The 15689-nt window shown below is 36.2% G+C and overlaps 1 protein-coding gene and 1 long non-coding RNA gene across 3 annotated transcripts in view; one reads left to right on the top strand and one right to left on the bottom strand.

Moving 5' to 3' along the window:
- adgra2 (adhesion G protein-coupled receptor A2) overlaps positions 1 to 15689 on the top strand; it is a 129274-nt gene that overhangs the window by 17558 nt on the left and 96027 nt on the right.
- The window catches only part of LOC147842794 (uncharacterized), a 29571-nt gene continuing 14699 nt past the window's right edge, over positions 818 to 15689 (bottom strand). The window contains exon 3 of one of the 2 annotated variants that reach the window (XR_015498307.1): positions 818 to 2153. This is a non-coding gene — a long non-coding RNA (uncharacterized LOC147842794). Of the gene's footprint in view, positions 3144 to 15689 lie in introns of both variants that reach the window. The other variant, XR_015498308.1, reaches the window with a different exon arrangement.

The following is a 15689-nucleotide window of genomic DNA, read 5'->3' as shown; positions in this document are numbered from 1 at the left end:
AGTTAGTAACGTCACTTGTTCACAAAAATGGATTTAAAAAAATTATATATATATATATATATATATATATATATATATATATATATATATATATATATATATATATATATATATATATATATATATTTAATGAATGGTTTTATTGACAGTGGTGGCTCTTAAGCAAAGTTGTTCAGAATAAGCAGATCTCATATAATGTATATCAAGTGAATTTAAGTACGGGCCGGTATAAGATTCTGACAGATAACCTTGGATAAAAATATCACAATATCACTGTATTGTGATTTTCTGCTCTTCAATATGTTCTTTTTACATGTCTGGGTAAAACAACTTTTGAACACAATATATTTTGATTTATAAAAACATTAAAATATTTTGGAACTGTAAACATGTCAGGCTAAATAATTAAACTAAATCATTGACTTTTGCTGACTTCAGTAGTTTCCAAAACACAACTTCAAAATCCAACTGTGGATAACTTTCTTTTCTTTTGATATAAAGTAAAGCCACTGCACTGTTCAGGTCTATAGCATGCTGGATGTTGCCATCAGGGCGATATGGTTTTTTAGATGTTTGCTGAATCGTGGGCTGACCAGTAGCTTTTGATGTGAAGGGTCTTTTCCTGCTGGAGAGTAAAAATAGTAAATGAAATAGTCGTAAAGAACATGTAAATACCAAAAAAAATAAATAAAAATACATGAAACGCAGGAATGGTATAACAGAAACGATTAGCGGTTTTAAAACCTTGACTTTTCCAAACCAAAGTATTGCCCCATTCCTAATGTATTTGTGAAAAACATTTTCTATAATCTTTTACTATTCAAACTTTGTGTTTTGATACCTTTATAGCCGTTAAAGCACCATCTTTAGTCCGATCTGTACCAAAGAGTGATTCTTGTTTACAATCTTGATACATGTGCATACCTGATACAATGAAGTACAGAGTTTTGATTATGTGTTTACAGCCATGTAGGTTCATAAAAGCCCAATTTAAAAATCCCTAAATAAAAAAGATTGTTTGTTGTCCTCCAATTGACCAGTGGCCTGTACATAATTACAAGCAAAAGCACAGATCTTTTGTGTTTAAAATGAACTCATCCAGCATCCAAAACCATTTGGTTGTGTTATCTAGGTCAAATCATTAACAGAAAGAAATGGCACACAAGGCAGTTTCCAGGAATACAGTGTTTCTTCTCTGCAATATGACAGCGATGGTGGCCTTGCATGGTTAACATTGTTTAGAAATAGTTGAGCATTCCAAAGGCAGCAATTAACATTCACTATACTACTGAAGTAGCTAGCATTTCAGAAAGTGTGTCGTCAAACAGATCCACACAAATTGCTCTATTTACAAACCCATACTGTCTTATATGGCTGCTTATTGTAGTATTTTCTGCTCTGCAGTACTGTTTTTATGCACATATGTATTTTCTGTTATAGTAAGTCTGTGTGTTTGTGTGTACGAGAAGGGCGTTCATGGCCACAGATCCCAAAAATAGTGCATCATCTTCTCCTCCATAATTAGAGAGCGTTTATAAAACCCAGATTTTAATTTTAGGCTGCGGAAAAGCCCAACATATGCACACAAGCACACATACATGTACCCACTTGCTTTCTCTCTAACACACACACACACACACACACACACACACATACACGTGTCCCAAACACAGTCTGTAATTTTGAAATAAGCAGCAGCTTGTGGGACCGCTAGGTTTTCTGGCCTTCATGGGTCACTCTTTAACACACACACATTCACTCACTCACACAGATACTGAATTTCTCCATTCTTTTAAGGCTCCCAGTAAAGTCAACTTAATGACTAAAGACTGCACTACCTGCTTTAATTCAAATGCAAGCTTTAGATAATATTATAGACTAGAGTCATATCACACAACTTATATGATTATACAACAGTTCATCAGCACAAATGTGTAAATAAATAAGAAACTATGGCGTTTCAACTGAGAAAGAATAAATGGAAGGATGGATGGATAGATGTGTGGATTTGTATAAATTTCAGGTATCTTTGTAATATCTGGATTTATCGGTGTAGGTTCGAGTAAAATGTTTTGTTTTACAATATAAAAGACTGAAAACATTTCTTCCAAATTGCACATACAATATTTGTCTTTTAAAGTATAATAAATATACTCATTTCCCAGAGATGGGTTGCGGCTGGAAGGGCATCCGCTGTGTAAAAACTTGCTGGATAAGTTGGCGATTCATTCCGCTGTGGCAACCACGAATTAATAAAGGGACTAAGCCGACAAGAAAATGAATAAATGAATAAATAAATATACTCACCCGCTCTATTATTAGGTACACCTGCCCAACTGCTCGTTACTGCAAATTTCCAATTAGCCAATTACACGGCAGCAACGCAGTGCATTTTGTCATATAGACATGGTCAAGACGATTTGCTGCAGTTGAAACTGGGCATCTGGGAGGCTGGTCTGAGTATTTCAGAAACTGCTGATCTACTGGGATTTTCACGCACGAGAAAATATCTAGTAAGTAGCAATTCTGTGGGCGCAAATACCTTGTTGATCCCAGAGTTCAGAAGAGAATGGTTCCAGCTCATAGAAAGGCAACAGTAAATCAAATAACCACTCGTTTAAACCAAGGTATACAAAAGTGCATCTCTGAATGCACAACATGTCAAACCTTGAGGCGGATGGTTTACAGCAGCAGAAGACCATACCGCGTGTCACTCCTGTAAGCTAAGAACAGAAAACTTGCACAATAGAAATGTGGAAAAACGTGTCCTGGTCTGATGAGTCTCGATTTCTGCTGCGACATTCGGATGGTCAGGTCAGAATTTTTGCATCAACAACATAAAAGAATAGATCCATCCTGACTTGTATCAACAGTTCAGGCTGGTGGTGGTGGTGTAATGGTGTGGGGTATATTTTCTTGGGACACTTTAGAACAGGTCGATTCGCATCATGGATGTGCAAACGACAAATCTGCAGCAACTGCGAGATGCTATTATGTCAATATGGACTAAAATCTTTGAGGAATATTTCCAGTACCTTGTTGAATCTATGCCACGAAGGATTAAGGCAGTTCTGAAGACAAAAGGGGGTCCAACCCGGTAATAGTAAGGTGTACCTAATAAAGTGGCCATGTTTTTAACACTGCTGAAGTTAAAGAATCGGTACACTGATGTGAAAAATTAATTATGACACGTGATTTGTTATTTTGGCAACTCAGTGGCACAGTAGGTAGTGCTGTCGCCTCACAGCAAGAAGGTCGCTGGTTCGAGACTTGGCTCGGTCAGTAAGCGTTTCTGTGTGGAGTTTGCATGTTCTCCCTGCGTTTGCGTGGGTTTTCTCCAGGTGCTCAGGTTTCCCCCACAGTCCAAAGACATGCAGTACAGGTGAATTGGGTAGGCTAAATTGTTTGTAGTGTATGAGTGTGAATGAGGGTGTATGGATGTTTCCCAGAGATGGGTTGCAGCTGAAAGGGCATCCGCTGTGTAAAACATATGCTGGAAAAGTTAGCGGTTTATTCCGCTGTGGCGACCCCAGATTAAAAAAGGGACTAAGATGAATGAATGAATGAATGAATGATTCGTTATTTTTTGCAAATGAATGCATTTTAAATTGAGAATAAACATCATCATTGGTTAACAAAATGATACAAACATTATGTATAATCATAATTATAAATCATAAAAAAGAAATTTTGGTGTCTTATAAAGCCAGTCACTATGAATAATTGCATTGTTTGTTAGTTTTTTTCAGTGATTGATAAAAAAACATACACACAAGTGGCTAGCCTCCCTGGGCATATCAACTTTTCATCTTGGAGACATAAATTGTGTGATATTAGTCTGAATTTCTCCCACTGATTATCTATAAACTACTTAATGGAGGCTAAAGATAAGAAATGCTTGATATCCAGTGAATTTATTGAGCTACCACTTGAGCAGTGAATATTAACTACAACTGGAGGCATACAGGAGACATCCCAGCAGACGCAGGACATAAACATGTCGTTAAATTGACGTTGTACCCCAACATCGTGGGGATACTGCATTTTGTTTTAAAATAGAAATGAAGTTGACGTCAGGACCCAAAGTCAGGTCGACGTCAATGTTCAACATCCAACCTAAAATCAACCAAGTATCAAAGTCTAATGATGTTACAACTTGACGTTGTGTGAATGTTACCACTATGACGTCTATGTTTGGATTTTGTTGACTTTAGATTTTGGTTGTCATGCCTGAAGAAGTAATGTTAATATTTGACGTCAATATGATGTTGGTTTAAGACGTTGGCTTAACGTTGGATTTTGGTCACTTTCCAAAACAACCTAAAATCAACCAAATATCAATGTTGTTATTGTACTATTGTTGTCCTTAGACGCTGGCTAGACATTGAATTTTGGTCACTTGACGTCACAACCTAAATCCAACTTAATATTAAAGTTCTATGAGGTTGTGTGCCTGCTGGGGTCTTCCTTAAATGACTGAACGTCTATTAACATCAACAATTAAAAGCAGTTAGAAACAATTCAACTAAATCTATAGTATTGTTATACTTTTGTATTCTTGGAATAAATTAATAAATATACCCATAGAAGCATGCTTCAAAATACACAAACACATACAATAAAATTGTAAAACAATGAAATTAAGAAAGGACTGCTAATCATCTTATGATTGTGGTAAACTTGGTCAGCAAACAGTTGCTGTAAAATTACATGCTTCCACTTAACCGCTTAAATATGGACAGAGTAGAATATTTCTTTCTCTTCGACTCTGTTTCGACTCTCTTCCTGCAGGCGGGCTACACAAAGACACGCATTCACATTTCAAGAATCATTTAAGTACTAAGTGCTCATTGTGCTCAAGGCTTCAGAGTTCTGTGTGTGTATTGTGAGAGAGACAGGGTCATATTTTCTCTATTTATTAATGCATTCAAATCATTATACAGGTGAGATATTCTTTCTGCTTTGTCTTTTTCGCCCTGTCACACCTCTGCCAGTGCCAATAGGTCAGCTGTTTAGTCATTATGTAGTTTAAAAACATATTTTGCCATGTTGACAAACGAAATAACCCATCCTACTCTGTCTCGGATTGGCTTTCCATAATGTTCTGTCCCTCATCTAAAAAGTCTCAGACTTGAATCCTTTACTCTTTAGATGCTGCAGCCAACTGTACATATTTGCAGAGGCTAGATAAAATGTGAAGGACAAGCTAATTTTTATTTTTGAAGTAATTGGTGCTTAGATTAGCCTATTTGTAGCTAACTAAAGTAAGTTTGCTTTAAAGCAGTACACAATGTTTTTATATCTGCTGTAAATTATGGTCTTCTAGTTGATTGGAGATTACCGTGTGAAGGCTTGCACACACCGGGACGTTTTTGTTTGCGTTTATCGTCTGCGTTTTTCAAGATGTTTTTCCGTATTCAAACCCAAGTGATTTTAACTGGCGTAGAGCAGAAGAGTATGCAAAATTACTCCTTGATGTTAGATGGCGCTACACAACTTTAAGCTTCTGACACCCGCTTGTAACACAGAAGAAGAAGAGAGAAAGTTGACATGCTTGTTGTTAAAGTTACCGGTGATTTGACCATGCATGGATGGTTCAAGTAGCAGCTCCCTTCCTAAAAAATTATGCTTTAGCACCTACCGTTTTGCGCGTTGGTGTGCATGATCACATCGGCGCCCCTTATTTAGTCACGAAGCATTAAAAGTCAACGGAAAATTAGTGCAAAAAGCGTCTTAGTGTGCACGAGCCTTAAGGCTGCTGTTTTTGTTTCTGCATGAGTCTGCTAGAGTTACATTATCAATACATTCGTTTGCTACCGTCGAATGGACTGCTTTCCCGCTGTTACCAGTTTGTCCGGTAGCTTGATGCGTATGTCGGTGGACTTGTGATAAAGAGCGGACGACAAGGTCCAGTTCCAGAAAGCAGGTAAGACAAAAGCCAAATAAATAAAATTAAAAAAAGTAAATAACAGGGTGAGAATGTGGTAAAATCGAGGTAAAAATCGTGGTAAAAATCAGGCGAGGGCTTTTCTTTTTCTTGATTGCTTTTGAAAATCGAGCTTTTTAAAATACTATTGGTTGGGTTTAGGGAAGGAGGAGGATGGGGGGATTGGTCTGTTGACTGTCAGTCAGTCAGTTAGTCAGTCAACAGCTGCCTCTGGTGGAAGAGCAGGCGCGAATGGCACGCACAAGAGAAATTTGACATCTGAAAAAGTCTACATAGCGGCTTCTGGTGGATTTGTGTAAACAAAAAATGCTAAATCTGTAGCTCCTGGGATGTATTCGCTCTCTCTAGAAATGTATATAAGGGACTTTAACTGGAATGAGCCTGGGTTGCAACTTATTTTTAAAATAATTGGTGCTTAGATTAGGTAGTTTGTAGCTGGCTAAAGTAAGCTTGCCATAGAGCAGGACACAATGTTTTTATATCTGCTGTAAATGATGGTCTTCTAGTTGAATTGGAGATTACCGTGTGAGGCTGTTGTTTTTGTTTTAGCATGAGTCTGCTGGATTTATGTTATCATTACATTAATTTGCTAAGCTTTACAAAATGCTTACCAAAAAATTCAACATAGGCTCATTCTGAAAACGTATCCCTATATACATTTAGGGAGATTGCAAAATATGTTGCCAGAGCTACATATGGCTGCATTTCTTCTTTAAAAGGAACACTAAAGGGCGGTATGATGCTGTTCCTTTTTTTCGCTTTCCAGCTGACCGCTTACCTGCATGTGGACGCCTTTTCTGCTGTTACCAGTTTGTCCGATAGCTCGACACGTATGTTGGTGAACTTGAGATGCAGTGCATGGTGTTAACCTCAACAACAAGGTTAGAGTCCAGTGAAGAACAGTTCTAGGTAGCAGGTGAGACAAAAACCTAAGCCAAAAGAATAAAAAAATAAAAAAATAAATAAATAACAGGGTGAAAATGTAGTAACAACATGGTAAAAATCAGACGGGGGCTTTTATTTTTCTGGATTGTTTTTCAAAACAATCCCGTTGGGTTTAGGGATGAGGGTGGATGGGTCAATCTATGCGTTTAAAAACACTATTGGTTGGGTTTAGGGAAGGAGAAGGGTGGTTCAGCCGATCAGTCAGTCAGTCAGTCAGTCAACAGCGGGCTCTGGTGGATTTACATAAATGGAAGAGAAATTTGAGATCTAAAAAAGTGCATACAGTGGCCCGAAAACAAAAATTGTGAAAAAACGTAGCTCCTGGGACATATTTGGCACTCTCCAGAAATGTACATAGTTGAACGTTTTCAGAATGAGTCTGGGTTGTTAACATTTGTTCCACATATCAGTAATCATACAGTACCATTTAATGTGCTGTAGTAGTAGTATCACCAAGTTAATTGACGACAGCGCCAAAGCTAGCCTGGGTTGTTTAGTTTGTCACCTATTTCACCTCAAATGAGTTTGCACCCCCACATCTGACCTTCCATGTTGAGGACAGATACAGAGCTTTCAGACACTTTGCTACTTGTCTTGAGTGGCTTTTTGCTGCAGAGTGCTTTTCCAGACAGCCACCCTGCAGCAGTACTCAAACCCCAGCACGGATGAGGGGATCCTGGCTGAATGATGAAGCGGGATGGGGGTAGACTGGAGCTTCAGAGGCAGTGAACTGTCAGGCAGCAGCCGTGGTACTTGAAGAGCTCAAGAGAGAATAGCTGCCCTTTTACAAAAAAAAGCAGAGTGGCCCACCAGCTCCTGTTCACACAGACACACACACACAGTCTCACAAGGACACACACTCCTAGACTTCACAAACACGCAAGGATTAGGGTGAGTAAAAGCCATGTGTGTGAATAAGCAGACACAAACACACCAAAAACATATTCATCTAAACAAATATGTACACACAAAGAGGTGTGTATGTCTGCACACTAATAAAAGCATTAACACACACATACTCTTTTGGCTGCTCCTGCTGTTAAAGCTGTGTAATTGGGCTCTTAGGCTTCATTAGTGGCACAGATGAAGGCTTTCTCTCTCTCTCTCTCTCTCTCTCTCTCTCTCTCTCTCTCTCTCATTTATGTTTTTTCTGCTCTGGCTGGTACCTCCTCTTTCATTCTTCTCATGTCTTGTAAGATGCCATTTAACAAAAAATAAACAAATAAAACATGAATCACTCAGAATATTGTCTCTGATGAACCTATCGTTTTATTTCCGCATATCTTTGGAGACCTAATGCTGCTCTTAATTACACTCACCGGCCACTTTATTAGGTACACCTTTCTATCTGGTTGTTAACGCAAATCTCTAATCAGCCAATAACATGGCATCAACTCAATGCATTTAGGCTTGTAGTCATGGTCAATCTGCTGCAGTTCAAACCGAGAATCAGAATGAGGAAGAAAGGTGATTTAAGTGACTTTGAACGTGGCATGACTGTTGGTGCCAGACAGACTGGTCTGAGTATTTCAGAAACTGCTAATGTTCTGGGATTTTCATGCACAGCCATCTCTAGGGTTTACAGAGAACAAATGCCTTGCTGATGCCAAGGGTCAGAGGAAAATGGCCAGACCAGTTCGAAAGATTAAAAGGCTGATAGAAAGACAGCAGTAACTCAAATAACCATTCATTATGAGGTATTCAGAAGAGTAGGTTTTCGAATTTTGAGGTGGATGTGCTACAGCAGCAGAGAACTACACCAGGTAGCACTCCTTGATTGGAAAAATGTTGCTGGTTTGAGTCTGGTGGTGGTGGTGGTATAATAGTATGGAGGATATTTTCTTGGCACACTTTAGGCCCCTAGTAGCCTACCAATTGAACATTGTGTCACAGTCTACCTGAGTATTGTTGCTGACCATGTCCATCCCTTTATGACCACACTTTACCCATCTTCTGATGGCCACTTCCAGCAGAATAACGCATCATAAAGCACAAATCGTCTCAGAGTGGTTTCTTAATAAGTTCACTTTACTCAAATGGCCTTCCCAGTCATCAGAATTCAATCCAATAGAGAACCTTTGGGATGTGGTGGAGCTTCACATGGATGTGCAGCTGACTAATCTGCAGCAACTGCATAATGCTAGCATGTCAATATTGACCAAAATCTCTGAGGAATATTTCCAGAACCTTGTTGAATCTATACCATGAAGGATTAAGGCATTTTTTAAGACAAAAGGGGTCCAACCCGGTGCAAGACAGGTGTACCTAAAAAGTGGCTGGTGAGTGTATGTTTAATTTCACTATCAACACTTTTAAAATTTAATGAATGTGAAAATTGTTATTTGTCCACCAGTCTGAAGATAAAAAAAGAAAAAGAAACAATAATTAAAATCTAGCTATATCCAACTCATGGTTCATGTAAAACCCTGTTCACAAACACAATATGGGGTGTGTTTCTCTAAACACAACATATTGAGTTATAGTAAATAGTTATTTATAACTTTCTCAAAGTCTGCTGCTAATCCATGATTTGAACCATGTTGGTTAGAGCTGTAATTACGGAGGTGGTAGAGTGAAAACTTTTACTAATAAAAAAAAACATTTGAGATCATAATAATGTAAGAATTTATGCAAGTTGTTTTACACCTTACATAAAATCTTACATAATTATGATTTCAAATGTTTTTACTAGTAAAAGTTTTTACTCTACCACCTTTGTAATTATAGTTCTAACAACAACAATAACATAATAATCTGCGTTTTAACAATAAAACAACAACATCATTAAAATACTACAATTATGTTTTATTCTCTGTTAATTTGCTTTATTTTATGGGTTCTATCACCTGATATCACTCCAGGGTTCTGTAAATGTGTGCACTCTTGAAAACACCCCATGGTGAATGTTTACATGTATGGAATAAAAGATACAGGATTGATTGTACTGCATGCTAGCTTTCTTATTTGGTCACTTCCATCATCTATTTGAAATACTTTTACATTAAGAGGAAACTATGGTTCTAATTACAAGGCAGGAGCACTTAAGTTTGTGACACTGTTTGCAAATATTCATTGAAATGATGGATTTGGGAAACACCAACTTGTTGATCTATGTTAAAAATGATGAAACTTGTGTCCTAACGATGTTTTTGGGAAATTCACCCATTCTAAATGCTGCAATTGGACTTGATGAGTCACATGTGATGTCATTATAAAATAGCCTACTGTGACCACACGTTTCATAGTAGTTTTTAAGTGATTAATCACTTCTGTGTTGGCTGTTTCCGCTGTATTCACTCATATTGATTCCTTGAGACACATTAAATCATTAATTGACCAAAAATATTTTCAGATTTATGAAAAGTATCACTGAACTGCTGATTACAAGGTTTGTGATGTGCCCAGTCATTGAGGGTTTTCTAAATGTTTTGATCTGCGAACATCACAACAGGAGGACGTGAAGGAGACAGGAGGTTCTTTGAGGTTAAGGGTATTTCAACATGCCACATTTGCTAGACAGAGTACTTTCTTTTTCTGATAACCTCCACTTCAGTGTGAGGCCTATGATTGGACACACACACACACACACACACACACACACACACACACACACACACACACACACACACACACGCACACACACACACACACATTGTGTAGTACAGAGACTAGTGGCCCCACTTGAGCTTAGAAACCCACAGTCAGACAACAGAGACACGGGTTCTCTATCATCCCCCTCAACTCTCTCTATATGCGTTCATCTTGATCTTTCATCATTCTCTGTTTCATCACTCTCGACCTCCTCATCCCTCCTCTTCCATGATGTTTCATAACTTGCACATTATGTGGTTGCTTGCATAAAGTTCTTAGTCATTTTAGAGGTAGGTTTAGAAGTATTCATCTATTTTTTCATAACAATAGACTGGTCTGTTTTAAATTGAAAAATTAAGATTGATTAGCGAGTGGCTATATGCTAGTTCTTAGGGCAAAGCCTTAACACAACAAGGTAGCGCTGTGCTATTACTCAAATTTAGATTTTGATATAAGATTGTACCATGAAAGTATAGCTACTTTCCTGATTTGATGGTAACATTTTAGGTGAATGGGGTGGTCACATGACATTTAGGCACAAATTTATGGATGAGTTTTTATACACCATAGCAATTGTGTTGTTTTCTTAATTATGCTGTTTTAAATTCAAAGATGACATTGTTTGATATGTCTTTGCTATAACATCTTGACACAAACAAGTGCATCCCAACCTGTCTTTGTTAACACAACTTAACAATACCAAGAATAATACTGCAACTTTTTTGAGTGCACATTCCTCAAACCTAAAATCCATAAAATGTCAAATATAACCATTAAATGTATAATGCAGTGTTGCCTAAACACGGTAACCTTTAATTTGACCCACCATCTTATCTGAGAAGAGAAGAAGAATGATGAGGATGGTTTTGAAATTGTCAATTTAAATTTAATCTAAACCTTCGTTTGTTTTATGTAAAAATTTAACTGAAATTAAATGGTTCAATCAAATTGTGTAAATTAATCAGATTTTGTTTAAATGCACATACAGTTAAAGTCAGAATTATTAGCCCTTCTTTGATTTTTTTATTTATTTTTTTTATGTTTCCCAAATGATGTTTAAAACAAATTCAGAAAGTTTTCACAGTATGATAATATTTTTTTTTCTTCTGGAGAAAGTCTTAGTTGTTTTGTTTTGGCTAGAATAAAAGCAGTTGAATTTTTTCATGAACCATTTTAGGTTAAAAATTAATAGCCCGTTTAAGATAATTTTGTTTTTAACTGTCTACAGAAAAAAAAAACACTGTTATACAATAACTTACCTAATTACCCTAACCTGCCTAGTTAAACTAATTAACCTAGTTAGGCCTTTAAATGTAATTTGAAGCTGTATAGAAGTGTCTTGAAAAATATCTAGTCAAATATTATTAACTGTCATGAGATAAAATAAATATAAGTATAAGTATAAATATAATATTAAGATAAAATGAATCAGTTATTAGAAATGAGTTATGAAAACTATTATGTTTAGAAATGTGTTGAAAAAAAATCTTCTGTTCGTTAAACAGAAATTGGGGAAAAAATAAACAGGGGGCCTAATAATTCTGACTTCAACTGTACCCGATCACCCAACAATGCAGAGATTTTGATGAGTAAATCAAGTCCATGGCAGATTCTACTTGACTAGTGTATTGAGCGTTGAACTCCACTGTGCTATTAATGTCATTGCTTATTGCAATAAGTGATCATTTTAAAAATATATAGTGCATTGATTAATACAATTTAAAGTGATGTTTTCTGATGACCTATGACAACTTTAATGTAATATATTTACCTTCGCCCAATGGCTCTCAACAATATTTGGTTTTTGGCCCTTCATACAAAAAAATATGGGCACCCATGGTATAATGGGTTAAATGTCGTGAGCATTGTAATGTACAATATTTCAAGTGCATAGTTTGGATAGTAATGGATGAGTTACTGTTTAGTTCCATATGAAATGTGGAAAAGAAAATGGTTATAAGTCAGGAACAATGATGATTAGAAAGTATGACATTTGATTCATGTTAAACATGTAGTCTCCTCAATTAGATATAACATTAATGTGCTTTATATAAAAATGTGTTCTCACAGTCAACCAAAAACTGAAACTGAAAAACGTAATAATTAGACATGAACAGTGACATTTAGAAAGTGTGACATTTGTGTCAAATTAAACTTGGCGTCTGCTCCGTGGTCCTTAGCAGAAGTTAGTAATGTGCTGTAGGCATTTCAGGCAAAGTGGAGGTCTTTAAGGGGAGCATGTTGGCTAAACTCATCTGAGAATTTATTAAATTTAAATCCCACTGTGTGACTCCCATCCAGTCTGCGGTTCTTCTGTTTGGCTCCAGAAGGAGAGAGAGTGAAGTCATGTTACGAGATGTTCTCAGAATGATGCTGAAGTACAGTTAGACAGCTCCTGTATTGACAGTCACAAGTAGAATGCCGATGTGAAGTAATAAAGGCATGACGAATGATGGATTTGCTGCTCCTTGATTGTGGCAAGTTAGGGAGGAACTTTCATTAGAACTTTCATTGATTGACCTTACAGTGACTTTTCGAGAAGAAGAAGAAGAAGATGAGATTGCAGCTTATCTTTAGTGTTTATTTATTTATTTATTTACTTACAGTTGCAATCAGAATAAAAAAAAAAAAAAAAACCTCCTTAGAATTTTTTTTCTTTTTGAAATCTTTCCCAAATGATGTTTAACAGAGCAAGGAAATTTTCACAGTATGTCTGATAATGTTTTTTCTTCCTTATTTGTTTTATTTCAGTTAGATTAAAAGCAGTTTCTATTTTTTTAAACACCCTTTTAAGGTTAAAATTATTAGCCCCTTTAATATATATATTTTTTGATAGTCTACAGAACAAACCATCATTATAAAATAATTTGCCTAATTACCCTAGCCTGTCTAGTAAACCTAATTAACCTAGTTAAGCCTTTAAATGTCACTATAACCTGTATAGAAGTGTCTTGAAAAAAAAAATATGTAGAAAAATATTATATAATGTCATCATGGCAAAGATAAATTAACTTAGTTATTAAAAATGAGTTAAAACTAACATATTCTGAAATTTGTTAAAAAAAATCTCCTTTAAACAGAAATTGGGAAAAAAATAAATGGGGACTAATAATTCAGGGGGTTTAATAATTCTGATTGTAACTATGTATTCATTTATTTATTTTTACTAAAACTGTTTTTTTTTTAAAGGGGACCTAATATGCAAACAAATCAGGGGGATTAAACACGTGTATGGCAACAATGTGTGAAATATGAAATTGGTATTATTATTTTTTTATCATGACATTTTATATAAACAGTCTGCAGAAACATTTTGATCGAAATTTTTCCTTTGTAATCATTGGGGAAAGCATAGCCCATTAGTTATGATCTCTCCTTCATTAACATAAACAGCCTTGAGTGAGAGTTCCTCCATTAGAGTGTTCATGCTGTACCTGTTGAAGATGATGTCAGTGACTAAGAGGCATTATAAATGTTTTAGATGCACAAATGAACACCATGGTCTCCATAGAATAAGCCACTTTTTTTTTGGATGTGTTCAGTTTACCACAAAGAAAACAATAGTCCTTTTTTGAATCTGACACTATGCCACTATGCACTCTTTTGAAAAGACTGCTGGCAGCACAATCTCATTTGAATTTAAAGCAACAGTAAGCAACTGAAACTTCACACACTGTATAGTTAGTACGGAAAGAAATCAGATCCCCTTAATTTTTTTTTACTCTTCGTTATATTGCAGCTATTTGCTAAAGTAATTTAAGTTTATTTTTTACTCATTATTGTACACACATCACCCCATATTGACAGAAACAACACATAATTGTGCAGATTTATAAAAATAAAACTAAAATAAAACTAGTAAAGTATTCAGACCCTTTGCTTTGCATTTAGCAGGAAAACTATTTTGATTTAATACAGTCATTAGTCTTTTTTAGTAAAAATGCAACAAGATTTTCACACCTGGATTTGTGGATCCTCTGCAACTCCTTGCAGATTCTCTCCAGTTCTGTCAGGTTGGATGGTAAACGTTTGTGGACAGCTATTTTTGGCTCTCTCCAGAGATGTTCAATTGGGTTTAAGTCAGGGCTCTGGTTGGGTCATTCAAGAACAGTCATGGCGTTATTGTGAAGACACTCCTTTGTTATTTTAGCTGTGTGCTTTCTTGTCATTGTCTTGTTGGAAGGTAAACCTCCAGGCTAGTCTGAGATCCTAAGCACTCTGGAGAAGGTTTTTATCCAGGATATCACTGTACCTGGACGCATACAACTTTCCCTCGATTGCAGCTAGTCGTCCTGTCCCTGCAGCTGAACCCACACAGCATGATGCTGCCACCACCGCTGTTGCGGCTGTATAGGACAGGTGATGAGCAGTGCGTGGTTTTCTCCCCACGCACCGCTTAGAATGAGGCCAACAAATTCTATCTTGGTCTCATCAGACCAGAGAATCTTATTTCTCACCACCTTGGAGTCTTTCAGGTGTTTTTAGCAAATTTATGCAAGCTTTAATGTGTTGAGCCACTCTGCCATTAAGCATTTATATTACATATTATATATTACAATTACACATGACACTTTTTTTAACTGATGGTTCCAGTCTTGCCTGTAAAATACTTTGGCTGATCTCTGCCAAATAGTAGGTCCCCATGAGCAGGGTTGAAGACCTCTGCTTTAATACATGACCAAATATTTTAAATATTGAATATAATTACAAAATGAATATTTTTTATAATTTAAAAAAATTACATATATATATATATATATATATATACAGAGGCAGTGTTACAATTACACATATATGTATAATTACACGTATATATATATTAACAGAAAATTCTGGTGGAAGAGCACCAGAATTTCTGTGTTCTTTAAAGTTCTATACTGGTACTGACATTTAACTTTTCTTTCTTTTTTCAGAAAAATACATGCACTAAAATAAAACTCGAATGAACTCAATCTTTTCCAGGCAGAAACCAACTGCCTCAAATTGGCCAACTGCTGTTTTAAGTTAATGAAACAACATTTTCAATGTACTATATATGCTTAATAAAAGCATATTTTCAAAGGTAACTTATTTTAGCTGCTTTAAAACAACAGTTTAAGTCAGATCACTTGATGTTTACAGAAACACACATGTAACAACTAACAATCTACTTCTCACTGCATCAGCCTTTAAATAAAGTAACCTGCAGAATAACATTAGAGATTCT

The sequence above is a fragment of the Danio rerio genome, chromosome 8 (genome assembly GCF_052040795.2).
Source record: "Danio rerio strain M-AB ecotype USA chromosome 8, GRCz13ab, whole genome shotgun sequence".
Taxonomy (NCBI): Eukaryota; Metazoa; Chordata; class Actinopteri; order Cypriniformes; family Danionidae; genus Danio; species Danio rerio.
This window is presented reverse-complemented; position numbering and strand designations above follow the sequence as displayed.